Here is a 12,921-nt window from a genome sequence, read left to right as displayed (position 1 = left end):
TTACCATACTATGTTAACTGAAAAGTACCAGAGAAATTACAAAAAAATAATGGTTTTCAGTGTAGGACTGACAGAAAGGAAATAAACAAGATGAGTACTAAGATTATACCAAGTTACTATCTAGAGGAAATGAGATTAGGGGGTGGGGTGGGAGGGGATGTCTCTGCTAGTCCTGCTGAATTGAAGAGGTGGAGGTCAGAGTTTGGGGAGGTCAAGGCTGCTAGAATTTTTAGAGTGGAGTACTGAGGAGAAAGGACTGCCTAAACACGGAACTCCAGAGATCTCTAGAGGGATCCCCTTGAGGCTTTGACTGAGTAGTGATCTTGCACATGTGAGAGGAAACTGAGGCCAGGGAAGTAACTGCTAGGAGGATGGGTATAATAATATTTGGAGCACACAGGGTTGGCAAATATTCACGTTTCTACAAGTTACCATTTGAATAATGAGATAAATTGGACTTGACTCAAGGCTACTCTGGACCCGCTCTAACAAAGCTTAAAAGCAAGACTCAAAAGGTTGTAGCTGATTGCAAATAACTGTACATCAGAATAAAATTCAACAACACATGATATAAAGCTCACTCTTTTTGGCAATCAATAAAAAATTATTGGTCACGCAAAGAAGTAGGAATATATAATCCACAGCCAGGAGAAAACTCAGCCAATAGAAAGAGATTCAGAAATGACAAAGATGCAGGAGGACATAAAAACAGCTGTTATAAATATATTTGATATGTTCAAATAAGTAAAGGAAAACATGATGATAGAGGAACTGAAGATATAAGACAGACTTTTAGAGATGGGAAATAAAATAATAAAAATGACAAATATGTTGGATCAGACTAATAGCAGATTAGACATTCTAGAAAAAGAGATCAAGTTGAAGATACAGCAACACAAACTATCCAAAATGAAGCAAAGATGAGAAAAGGTTATAAAGGAAAAAAGCATCAGTGATATGTAAGCCAAAAGAAGGCAGTCTAATACATGTGTTACTAGAAATATGCAATCCTGGAAAAAGGTAAGAAGAAAGAGCAAAAAATAATTTTTTTGGAAATGGACAAAAGTTCAGAAATTGATTGATTGAAAAGGAGAAGGTAATTTTTTCAACGATGGATAGATTCTGTATCATGACTGAGGTGGTGGTTATACAACTTTTTTCATATATCAAAGCTCATTAACCTATATTTAAAACTGGTAAATTTTACTGCAAATTTACTTCCATAAGAGAATGGTACCTGGGTAGCTCAGTCAGTTAAGTGTCTGCCTTCGGCTCAGGTCATGATCCCAGGGTCCTGGGATTGAGCCCCATTTTGGGCTCCCTTCTCAGCAGGGAGCCTGCTTCTCTCTCTCTCTCCCTCTTCCCCCTCCCCTGCTTATGCATTCCACAAATTAGCTGAGTGTGGTAATTCTACATCATGGCATGTAGAGAAGAGTACTTTTTTGTAATATGTGTTGGAAAACCAATTCAACTAGTGAAATCTGAAAAGAGAATTTATTGGCCCCTATAAGTGAAAAATCTGGACTTCAGGTATAGCTGGATCTAGAGTTCTAAGCAACAAAACTTTTCTATTCCCACAGCTTTCAGCTCTGTTTTTTTTTTTTTTAATGTTTTAAATTTTTTATTGGAGTTCAGTTTGCCAACATATAGCATAACACTCAGTGCTCATCCCGCCAAGTGCCCCCCTCAGTGCCCGTCACCCAGTCACCCAAACCCCCCGCCCACCTCCCCTTCCACTACCCCTTGTTCATTTCCCAGAGGTAGGTGTCTCACATGTTTTGCAACCCTCACTGATATTTCACTGATTTTCTCTCCTTTCCCTTTATTCCCTTTCACTATTTTTTATATTCCCCAAATGAATGAAACCATATAATGTTTGCCCTTATTATGCTGAGTGAAATAAGTCAATCGGAAAAGGGCAAACAGCTCTGGTTTTTTTGTTTTTGTTTTTGATGACTTCATTCTTTAGTTGCCAGGTAGTCTTTACAAGTGTTAAGTTCATGTCATGGAGTCCATGTATAGTTTTTATTTCTGCCAACATCACCATGTTGCTCAGGAGCTTAATCAGCAAACACTGAGGACACAGTGGGAGGATGTGGCCTGTCATCTTGTTCAGTTTCTTGGTGGGGTCTCTTGGGGAGCATTCATGAAGTCCATGGATATTCTCACAATCTGAATCCATTCAGATATTTACATACCATTCTGTGAACTTCACCTTTAATCCTCCAATCTTGTTCCTTCCAAATATATGAATGTCTGTCCAAACCATTAGCAGATCCCAATGCATCTGTATAGATATAATCTCAAGCCATTGCTATTGACAGGAAAACTGGACATAGAGACCTCAAGTTTCTACTCACAGGGCATTTTCCCTTCTTCACTATCCCTTAGCAGCACCCTTAAATGGATGTGAAACATTTCAACAAACCTTTTAGCTGTTTCCAGAAAATCATGCACAGCATTCTCTAAACCCAGTTCTAACCGTAGTCAGTTATTCACAGGCTACTCTCCAGAATCCTATGTATAAGCTGAAGATGGCTGGATTAAGTCAGAAATAGATATGCTGGGAGTGCCTGGGTGGCTCAGATGGTTAAACACCTGCCTTCAGCTCAGATCATGATCTCCAGGTCCTGGGATCAAGCCCCACATCGAGCTTCCTGTTTAGCAGGGAGTCTGCTTCTCCCTCTCCCTCTCTCTCTCCTCCTGCCTTGTGCTCTCTGTCATTCTCTCAAATGAATAAATAAAAAATCTTTTAAAAAAAGGAATGGATATGCTGAAAGTATGAACCACTTGCTCATGCAATTTATGCTTTTAGAATGTGTTTGTGCTTTGAAACCTAAGAAAAACACTTCTACTTGATGATGATATGCTCCAAGGTGAACTCAGTTTATGGTGAGGCAGATGAGATAACCCAGTCACAATGGTCATCTGGTGTCCCGTGATTTGATGATGAGTCTCTGTCAGAGTTCAGCAGCAAGATATTTCTCTCAAGGGAAATAATGACTTGCTGAAAAGGGCATGACCTTCACCCAAACCTCTAAGGACCGCCTTACGACTCTTGCCTTGAGATTTGCCGTTGGCTCTATTCAGCATCCCTATTTGCCTCATTTGATATTTTAAACACTTTGGATCTGTTGAGTCATAAAGACCAAGTAGCAGAGCTGCTTGAGCTATGATGCATACCAGATAGAGAGCTCTCTACTGATTTGCGCCCCACCCAAAGTGTGTAGCTTTTAGGTCCAGTCAATGTGTCAGAGAAATGCATTTATGGGAATGTTGCCTGCCAATTCCAGAAGAGGGCCAAGAAATCTTTTGCATTTTTTTTTCCTGTGAGAAGGGGTATAAGGTTAGTAACTTTACCTGCACTTTGGGGGTGGTATCTCAACTTGTCCCAGATCAGTGGACTCCCAGAAACTTTATTGAAGTTGCAGTTCCTGATACCATCCTAGATTTTCTTCATTCTTTTTTATATACATTGTCTTACTCAGGTATCTAGTGTAACATACCTCTTTTTGTCATATGGAGGATCAATGAGATATGAGATGGTGTTATTAAGGGATCCATTGATGAGATTTTAGCATAGATCTAGGAAATTGACAACTGAGGGAACATGCAGATAGGGATTTTGAGTCTGCATACTGAAGAAAAGAAAAAAAAAGTATTTTCTTGACTAATAACTATCAGATTCTGAGGATCATGTTGATTTGCTTAAGCAAAATGACTACCTCTAGAAGAGTAGGTACAATTAGAGATGCTTCTTGATTAAGTTTATAATAATCCACTGTTATTCTATAAGACCCAACTTGCTGCTACAATGATCAAAAGGTAAGGTAAATGGAAATGTGATAAGAATCATGACCCATGCATCTTTCATCTTTGGTGGTGTAACTAGTTTTTGTATTAGCTGTTGGGAGTTCAAAGAGTTTTTAATCATCCATTTCAATCTCTCCACAGTTCAGGGAACTCATGTGCAGGTTCTGCCCACTTCTGAGTCTACCTATTTCAATTATACACTCAACTTGGAGTATAATCACATGATGGCTTTATGGTTTATACTGGGCCTATGTGTAGTGGGCTTCTCTGATATTATAATCCTTAACTATGAGTGGTGTATCACAGGATGGGTCTCTAGTAATTAGCACATTTTAGAGCCAATGTCAATAAAGATTCAAAGTACTGAATGTTTCCCTTTTCCCAGTATGTAGTTACCTTGTCATATTGCTTACTTCCCATATTTTCTATAGGAAAAGCTAGGAAGAGGGTGGACAATACTTGCTTTTCTGTGGTGACAAGTTTTTCTTTTTCCTCAAAGGTGCCTTTTCCTTCCAGGTCTACGGAATGATCAGAGAATTGGATGAGGAGAGTGGCTTCCTATTATAGTGGCTCAAATCAGCCTTTTGTTTACCACACCATTAATACCAAGAAGATTTTTATCATATTCAGCCACAGTCAGGTCAGATGGTAGTTTCCAGATTTCCCCTGTTTCCTTAACCATTTGTTGCTTGTAAGCATACCTGATAGAGTTATCTGTGTCATTGACGTTCTGTGATAGGCAGAACAATGCCTCCGAAGATGTCCACATTTTAATCCCTAGAACTTGTGAATGTGTTGAGTTACATGGTAGAGAAAAATTAATGCAGATGGAATTAATGTTGCTAATCAGCTGACCTTAAAATAGGGAGAGTCTGAATTCTCCAGGTGGACCCAGTATAATCACAGAGGTTCTAGGAAGTGGGAGAGGGAGGCAGAAGAAGGGAAGGAGTATCTGAGGAAGATGCAATAAGGAAGAATAATCAGAGAACTGCAATGTTCCTGGCTTTAAAGATGGAAGAAAGAAGCCTCTTAAAGCTGAGAAAGGCAAGGAAATGGATTTTTCTCTAGAGCCTCTGGAAGGGAATGCAACCCTGCTGATACCCTGATTTTAGGGCTTTTGATTTCTGGAAGCATAACAGAATTTTGCATTGTCTTTTTGTTTTTAAAGGTTTATTTTATTTATTATCTTAGAGAGAGAGTGTGTGTGGGGGGGGGCAGGGTGGCAGGGGGCGAGGGCATGGTGGGGGGCGCAGAGGGAGAAAAAGAATCCTCAAGCAGACTCCTCACCAAGCAGGGAGCCCAACACTGGCTATCCCAGGACCTGAGATCATGACCAGAGCCCAAATCAAGAGTCAGCTGCTCAAATGACTGAGCCACCCAGTGCCCCAGAATTTTGTGTTGTCTTGAGCCACAAAGTTTGTGTAACTTAATACAGCAGCAATAGAAAACTAAAGCGGATTCCCTCGTTTTAAGCACAAGAAACTAAATGGTTATTTTTAGTAGAGACTTATGAAAAGAGATTTATCAAGTAGCTCACAGAACCTCCAGGAGGGCTGGAAGGCAAGCCCCAGGGGCTCCCTTTCAGAAGCCTTAACACAGTCTTCCTGCAGACACCCCTCAGTGACCTGAAATAGCCCCCTTGGGGGCAATGTATAGGTGCTGGACCCTGGGCCTCCAACACCCTTGCTAGAACTGCAGCCTCTCTAGAAATGGGATGTAGATGCTGCCGTGTATTGTCCTCTCTAGAAACAGATTTTGTGCAGTCTCCACTTCTTTAGTTCGTTAACTTCTAATCAAAACCTGGAGTCTAAAAAAAAAAAAAAAAAACCTGGAGTCTGTACATCTCATTACTCTGGCTTGGCTGTTATGCTGACACCATAGCTACAAGGGAGGTTGAAAAAGTGAATATCTGATATATCTGGCTTCTCTGATCTGCTGCCAAGGTGGTGGATTCCTCACATAAGAAGGTGATTCACATGCCGGTTACTAAAATGAATGAGTACCATCTACCCTAGCACCTACAATCCCAGAAGAGGAGAGATTGTCTCTGTCTCCCAGGGTCTGTTTCAATCTCTGAGAAGGATTTTGATTGGCCTTATTCTTTAAGGTGAGTAGAAGTTCACCAATCAGCTGGTTTTGTTGGGGATCCTTGGCTGACAGGCTCTTGTGGAAAGGTGCAGGCACCCAAAGGAAAAGCAGTTCTCCTATCAGAAGAAGAGGAAAAGGGGAAAAAAGCAATAGCATGGCAAAAAGCACTTCTGATTATAACTAGGCCATCTGAGTTGAATCCCAGCTGTACTGCTTGCTCCTCTGCAAAGTTGTATTTACTCACACCTACCTGCAGTTTACCAGGGGGGTTATGAGTCCTGATTCTAGTGCCAGGTTGTCTGGTATGAGTCCAGGTCCTGTCACTTAATAGCTGTGTGATTTTATTTTCTCCTTTGTAAATGAGTATAATAATAGTACCTACTAAAAAAAAATTAATTTAATTTAATTTAATTTAATTTAATTTAAAAAAAAAGTGAAAAAGGGGATCCCTGGGTGGCTCAGTGGTTTAGCGCCTGCTTTCAGCCCAGGGCGTGATCCTGGAGTCTCAGGATCAAGTCCCACATCAGGCTCCCTGCATGGAGCCTGCTTCTCCCTCTGCCTGTGTCTCTGCCTCTCTCTCTCTCTCTCTCTGTGTGTGTGTGTGTCTCTCATGAATACATAAATAAAATCTTTTTTTAAAAAAGAAAGAATAGTACCTACTTCATAGAATAGTTGCCATTAACACATCAGTTAACAACTGTGGTGAGCTTAGAATAGTGCCTGGTACATAATAATTGCTATCACTAATTATTGATATTTTAATATAACTCAGGCACACAAGGAAAGGAACTTTTTTTTAAGGGTTTGTCTATTTATTCACAAGAGACACACACAGAGAGGCAGAGACATAGGTAGCGGGAGAAGCAGGCTCCCTGTGGAAAGCCTCATGTGGTACTCCATCCCAGGACCTGGGGATCATGACCTGAGCCAAAGGCAGATGCTCAACCACTGAGCCACCCAGGTGCCCCAAGAAAGGAACTTAAAATTATTTTTATATAACTAATCTAATCTAGCTTTCAAATTCTTTCTGCTAATGGTGGAAGGGGGGTGGGTTGTGGGAGGGGAACTAAAAATTGCTAGTAAGAGGTGACTTAAGTAGTGACTTTTAGATGTAAATGCCATCAGTTTAAAATTGAAACTCCTTATAAAGCTGTCTCACTCACCTCCCTCCTCTTTCCTTCCCCAGTATGACTGGGGACAGGAAAGAGGGACAAAGTGTCGATTATCATGGTGGCAGGATGGCACTTGGGGCGTCTCCTGTGTCTTCTCTGAAGCTCCATGGGTATGGCTGGTCATATCTTGTGCCCAGGTGTCTTGAGTTGGTGGTCGCTGAAGTATGGCTAGTCCTGCCTGGTTTGGGACATCAAACTTTTATCTTCCCCTAAAGAATGTGAGTCCTGCCACAGCCTCTAGATATGAAGTCTTTGCTCACTGTGGCCCTTCATCCTACCCTCCAAGCTGTTTGGCTTCAATTTTCCTGGAACACCCAGGATTTCCATCTTTCTGCTCTCTACATACTGTGGTATGAAATACCACCCTCCACCATTCCCACACTGTTAGCCTGGCATCATGTTGAAATGGCATGTAAAATGTTAGTCGTCTTTAAGGAGTTTGCATTTAAAAAAAATTATTCTTTTGAGAACTGAGGAATGAGTCCCTCTGTACTTGAATTCCTCTAGTCCTATTTGGGGGTTTCTATTACCACTTGTATCCCCACCCAGGGGTTTGACTCTTAGAGGACAGCCAGGATGCCCTGAGTCTGAACTCCTTCATTTTTTCTCTCACTATCTCTTCTTATCCCCACCTCTCTCCGAGACCAAAAAGTTTAAAGGTTTTTTTTTTTTTTTTCCTCCTTCCTTTCATTTGAGAGTTCTATTGTATTCTGAGTTCTTTCTGGCTTCATTTCCCTGCATTGTCTTTCAGGCTCCAATTCTTCATATTTTAAGGAAAGCCTTTGGAGTTTGCAAATTTCCATTCCTTCTTTTTTTTAAAAGATTTTTTATTTATTCATGAGAGATACCGAGAGAGAGAGAGAGAGAGAGAGAGAGAGAGAGAGAGAGAGAGAATGAGAGAGAGAGAGAAGCAAGGACATAGGCAGAGGGAGAAGGAGATTCCCTGTGGGGAGCCTCATGCGGGACTCAATCCCAGGACCCCGGGATCATGACCTGAGCCGAAGGCAGACACTCAACCACTGAGCCACCTAGGCACCCAACAAATTTCCATTCCTTCTTAACAAAAACTGGGCCTCAAAACGAAAATGGAACTGACAAATAAAATTTGCAAGTTAAAGCTGAACAATAACTTCTTTGTTCTTTTTCGCTCCTCTTTAAAGGTGTTAAAGGTTCTTGATTTTACTGGGAGGGGAACCCCCAGATGAGCATACCGGTATAATATTTTCAAAATAGTATCCCTGCTCCACTAGCTCTGCAGTCAATACTTGGTAACAAGCTATTCTTATCATTTTAGTAAATATACATATTCAGATGAAACCAATAAGTAATGTTAACTTGGTACATAAATATTGGAGCTGCTCAGCAGTGTACTAGAGCCCTATAGCATTCATTCATTCATTCATTCATTCATTCATTCATTCAACAAATACACCTTAATAGCCTACTATATAGTAGGACTAAGTGTTCCATAACTTCTTTTTCAGAGTTTAGTCAAAATAGGGGATATTTGCTTTTAATAGTGAAATTTTCTACAAAGCACCACCAGGTTTTTTAGTAACTAAGTTGGATATGGCCCCAAATGGTTTAGGTATACCCCAAATCTACCCATTAACGAATAGTAATATTTAAATGTAGTGTCTCTGTCCAATGAGGCTCAGTCACTTTTCCTCTGTCACCCACTCAGTATTAGCTGAGTATGGAGTGAATGATCAAGGTGTTGCTGGGAGTGGCACCACAAAGCTTTCTGCTTGACCAAACCCAGTACAGCATGACCAGTACATTCATGGATCTGTTGGCTTCTTTTTACTTTTTGCCCAACCCTGACCACAAGCTCTGACATTGGCCATGGCAGTGGTAAGTTGTACTGAATCCAAAAAGAGCCGCTTAGCTCACATTTGTGGAAGGGGAAGTCATTGGTAGGATTGGATTGGTGTCTGCCTGTTCCTGAGGACAGAAAGGCATTATTCCAAGTAGCTCAGTCCTGACTACATCTTTTTGACTCCCTGTTCTCTATTTTTATGTAAATTATGATATGATTAGACTTCACATAGTCAGGTCATTGAGGAAGCAAGTATTGGAAACATCTTGGTTATACTATAGATCATGTGTAGATCATATTACCAATAGCTAGTTAATAAGACAGTATGTTAGGCTCATATAAACTTATATAACTTAATTTTAACCAGTTCTCAGTAATGATAAAAATATAACCAATTTTCCAGAGACCATATGACTTTTTGTTGTATGTGTGAGGGAGACTTTAAGTGTTTTGCTATATGTGAAATGGCAATTTTTCATGTGCAAAAGCAGCTTTTTAGAAAGATAGCAGTAGATATGTCAAGATAAAACTGAAGATACTTGCCCATGCAGGAAAATGTCATATGTAAGCTAGATTGACTTATTACAGCTTTTTTAATCCTCTGAAACATGTGCTTTCCCTGTGTGCTTAAGAACCCTTACATGGGTAGCTCACCAGTTGCGACATGCCTACTATGAGGACTATTTCTTTGGAAAATGAACTCAAGTTACCCATACTTCTGCGACAATTGAGTCAAATGCCTGAGAGATTCTTTGGAACCAAGATGACTGGGATATTTTCTAATTTTTGAGTTGATTCTATGAATCAATTGAATGAGATGCAATCCAAACTAGAGGTCCTAATGATGAGGGTTAATGAGGTGGAAGAACAAGTGAGTGACATAGAAGAAAAGTTGATGGCAAAGAGGGAAACTGAGGAAAAAAGAGACAAACAATTAAAAGATCATGAGGATAGATTAAGGGAAATAAGTGACAGCCTGAGGAAGAAAATCTATGTTTAATTGGGGTTCCCGAGGGCGTCGAAAGGGACAGAGGTCCAGAATATGTATTTGAACAAATCATAGCTGAAAACTTTCCTAATCTGGGAAGGGAAACAAGCATTCAGATCCAGGAAATAGAGAGATCCCCCACCTAAAATCAACAAAAACCGTTCAACACCTCGACACTTAATCATGAAACTTGCAAATTCCAAAGATAAAGAGAAGATCCTTAAAGCAGCAAGAGACAAGAAATCCCTGACTTACATGGGGAGGAATATCAGGTTAACAGCAGACCTCTCCACAGAGACCTGGCAGGCCAGAAAGGGCTGGCAGGATATATTCAGGGTCCTAAATCAGCATATATGTTCCTAAAAAGCTATTTTGAACTATATTTTTGTAAATCTCATCATTTCTAGTGTAGTATAGGACCTTATTATTAGAGGAATTCCCACACAAGTATCCAGAGCAAAGATCATCTTGTACTCTGACTAATCATAATATAATTTAGCTATTTTATAATTTTTTTCTTAAAAATGGGTCAGACATGCCTTGTATTTAACATAGATTAAGTATTTGAAAATGCTAGATTTTTATTTGTTGAAATATAAAATGCACAGGTCTTAACTGTATATCTTGGTAGTTTTGACAAATGTATGTACCTATGTGACCAACATGCCAGTGAAGGTGAATTGCCTTATGTGCCTTGCAATCAGTCCCCTCCTTCTCATCCCCCCCCACAATTGTTCTGATATCTATTATCACACTTTAGTCTGTTCTTGAAACTTCTATAAATAAAATACCCTCTTGCATCTAGATTCTTTTGCTCAACAAAATGTTTTTGATATTTGAGATTCTGGATATCAGTTCATTTTTTTTATTGCTTTGCAGCTTTCCATTTGATTTTATTTTTTATTTTTTTAAAAAGATTTTTATTTATTTATTCACAGGAGACGAAAAGAGAGAGACAGAGACATAGGCAGAGGGAGAAGCAGGCTCCCCACAGGGAACCTGATGCGGGACTCAATCTCAAGAGTCCAGGATCATGACCTGAGCCAAAGGCAGACACTCAACCACTGAGCCACCCAGGTACTGCTTTCCATTTTGTGATATCATATCATGATTTGACCAATCTTTTATTGATGGACATTTTATTTTCTAGTTTTGGGCTACTACAAATAAAGTTGCTATGAATGTTCTTATAAAAAAAAGTCTTTGTGTAGACATGTTTTCATTTTTCCTGGGTAAATGCCTAGGAGTAGAATTCTTGGGTCATAGAATAGGAATATGTATCACTTATAAAGAACTAAAATTTCTGAAGTGGTTGCTGCATTTTTCTCTCCTACCAGTAATATGGGAGTTCCAATTGTTTCGTATCTGTGCCAATATTTATAATGTAAGTTTTTAAACTTTAGCTATTTGAGTGGTATATAGTAGTAGCATCTTGTGTTCTAATTTGAATTTCCCTGATGACTAATGCTGTTGAGCACTTTTCATGTGCTACTTGGTCATTTACATGCCTTGTGTTTCTTTTTTTAAGTATATGTTCAAATTTTTGGCTATTTAAAAAATTAGATTGTCTCTATTATTTACAGTAGTAGTTTATATACTCTGGGTACCAGTCCTTTATCACAGATGTGTAACAAATATTTCTCAGTTTCTAGATTGTTTATTCATTTTCTTAATGTGTTGCTGATGAGCAGAAGTTTTAAATTTTGTTGAAATCCACTTGATTATTCTTCATTTATGATTAGCAATTTTTTGTCTTGTCTACAAAATCTTTGCCTATCTCAAGGTTGTAAGATAGTCTCTGAAATTTTCTTATAGAAGTTTTGCAGTTTTAAGTCTTATGCTCAATCTCTAATTTTTTGTATGGTGTAAGACAGAAGTTCAGACTGTTCTTTTCCATGTGGATGTACATTTTTTTCAGCACCATATGTTTAAAGACATTTTTTCCCTACTCAATTGCATTAATACCTTTGTCAACAGATTTCCACCTAGCATGGATCTATTTTTAGAATCTATTTTATTCCACCACCTTAGTGGATATCTGTACACTAATATTAAACCATTTTAGTTACTGTGGCTTATAGTAAACCTTGAAATCAAGTAGTATAAATACTTTAATTTTGTTATATGGACTTTATAACCTGAAACCCTGAAAGATCATCTATTACATTTATTTCTTTATAGATTTCTTAGAATTTTCTATGTACAAAAATCATCATCAACAAATAAAAACAATTAAATTTTTCTTTTCTAATATTTATGTTTCTTATTTTTTTTTGCCTCATTCACTGGCTAAGATTTCTAGTTCAAATTTAAATAGAAGAGCCATTCTTAGGAGAAATTGTTTCTAATCTTAAGAGAAACATGTTAGTCTTTCACTGCTAAGTATAATGTTAGCTGTGTTTTTTATAGATGTCCTGGTAAGTAATAAGATGTATATTATTATATAATCTGCCACCAAATCCTCTTACAGAGCTTTTAGAAAGCTTGTAATCTCCTGAGTGATAGGGATGCTAAGACAATCTCATGTTCTAATATTTGGTCTTTGACCCCAGTTCCTGATACTGAGTTCCTAATTCCCTTGGAATTATAGGAGTGATAGGAAAGGCCAAATATTATCCAGATAACTTTAGGATGAGGACTGGTCACCAGAAAGACTAAGCCACGATTAGTAGCTTGGAGCTTTTAAGCTTTTCCTATCCTCCTATAGGAGTTAGAGATTTAATTAATAATGCAGTATGCCTACATGATGAAGCCTCCACAAAAATCTCTAAGGTACAGTGCTTAGAGAATTTCTGGTTGGTGAGCACATCCATATGCTAAGAGGGTGGCACATCTTAACTCCGCAGGGACAGAAGCTTCTTAAACTGAGGACACTTCTAGACCTCACCCTATGTGCCTCTTCATCTGGCTGTTTGTCTGTATCTTGTATTATATTCTATTATATGACCTGGCAAATATAAGTGTTTCTCTGAGTTCTGTGAGCCATTCCAGAAAATTATTGATTGTGGGAAACTCTAACTTATAGCTGCTCAGTTATGAGT

General features: G+C 38.9%; 1 long non-coding RNA gene across 3 annotated transcripts in view; it reads left to right on the top strand.

Annotated features, from left to right (window-relative positions):
• The window catches only part of LOC140635760 (uncharacterized), a 192,280-nt gene that overhangs the window by 43,088 nt on the left and 136,271 nt on the right, over positions 1 to 12,921 (top strand). For all 3 annotated transcript variants that reach the window (XR_012033098.1, XR_012033096.1, XR_012033097.1), the window contains exons 5-7: positions 4,330 to 4,453; positions 5,757 to 5,920; positions 10,819 to 10,957. This is a non-coding gene — a long non-coding RNA (uncharacterized lncRNA). The remainder of the gene's footprint in view (positions 1 to 4,329; positions 4,454 to 5,756; positions 5,921 to 10,818; positions 10,958 to 12,921) is intronic.

The sequence above is a fragment of the Canis lupus genome, chromosome 6 (assembly GCF_048164855.1).
Source record: "Canis lupus baileyi chromosome 6, mCanLup2.hap1, whole genome shotgun sequence".
In the NCBI taxonomy this organism is placed as follows: Eukaryota; Metazoa; Chordata; class Mammalia; order Carnivora; family Canidae; genus Canis; species Canis lupus.
Note: the sequence above shows the minus strand (reverse complement) of the source record. Positions and strands in the feature narration are given on the sequence as shown.